We start from the raw sequence: 1,350 nt of genomic DNA, 5'->3' as shown, positions 1-1,350 counted from the left end.
CTTTTAATAATCTCCTGGTCTGATTACTGCAACCTGTCAGCCACATCCTGAGGGAAAATCCCTGATTGGATCATCCTTTGTTTGTATTTATTGATCATTTATTAATACATGTGAATATTTAGCTTATTGAAAATATCGTGTGTGCCGCATTTTGTGAAAGTCTGAAGTCAATATTGGCCAACGTTCCACTGTTTGACATGTTAAACGTCTCCCTACAAGTTTCCTATTGAATTGTGGTCCAGAACTCGACTGGCTGCTGACTTCCTGTTTGGGTTCTTTATTCCGTAAAAACACAAATATTATTTTAAAATAACCTCTTCAGGTATGCTGATGGATTCAAACTGAACCCTAATCACCTGCTATAAAATACACATGCCCTTATCATGACGCCTGCACCACCGTGCATCACAGTGGGAACCCAGTGCTAATATGTGGTCAGCTGACTAAAAAGAACAAGTTAGTCCATAAACATATTTCTGGTTTTCTTCAGGCCAGTCATTATCCTGTTTGATGATCTCTAACCTTAAGTTGTTTTACTTCTGTACTCGGGTAAATGCAGAGCAGAGCTTCAGCTAATAATTAGCTGAGTTATTGACCTTTTGGATTTTCTTTCATCGATCCAAACAGTAATTTGTTTTCTCCCAACTCTTCCTGGCTTTCATTTCCTTTTGAAAGTGTTTGAGATCAACTCAGCAGCCAATTTTGGTCTCTTTATATTTTTCAATTCACTTTTTAATCAAATAACTCGTATTATTCTTTCAAAAGCAGAGATCAATCTGGTTGATAATGATTAACGCTGTTATTTTTAACAGTTTTTTTTTATCTCACAAGCATTTTTTCTACACAAAGCAGATTAAAAACACTGATGGAAGATAAAAAGATGTTCTGACCAAGTTTCACCATAGCTGAATGAGTGAGATGATTATTTTTAAGATAAAACTCAGAAGACAATTACTGGAATTGTAAGAACAAGAACTCCCTTTGAGGTTAATGTAGCATCTGACAAACTTCAGACAGAATAGAATTACTTTATTCATCCCAGCAGGGAAATTAGTTCCCTGCTGGGATGAATACAGTAATTCTATTCTATCTGAAGTTTGTTATTTTATACAAAAGTAATCCAGGTAATGTTGGTTCTGTAACATGTCTGAGTTTTCCAGGATTCATCCTCAATGCTGCATTAGGTGAAGAAATGAAGGTTTACATCTATTATTTCATTTGATGTTTTCATTCTTTAGGAATCATAATAAATGCATTTTCAGTCCTGATTTGTTTATTGTCCCGTTTAAGGTCTTGTGAGTGACTTAATGAAACGCAGAGGGAGAAGAAGAGACAACTTGACGCTGCTGC

This window comes from Xiphophorus maculatus, chromosome 13, assembly GCF_002775205.1.
Source record: "Xiphophorus maculatus strain JP 163 A chromosome 13, X_maculatus-5.0-male, whole genome shotgun sequence".
NCBI classification, from domain to species: Eukaryota; Metazoa; Chordata; class Actinopteri; order Cyprinodontiformes; family Poeciliidae; genus Xiphophorus; species Xiphophorus maculatus.
The sequence above is the reverse complement of the archived record's forward strand: the minus strand, read 5'-3'. Positions refer to the sequence as shown.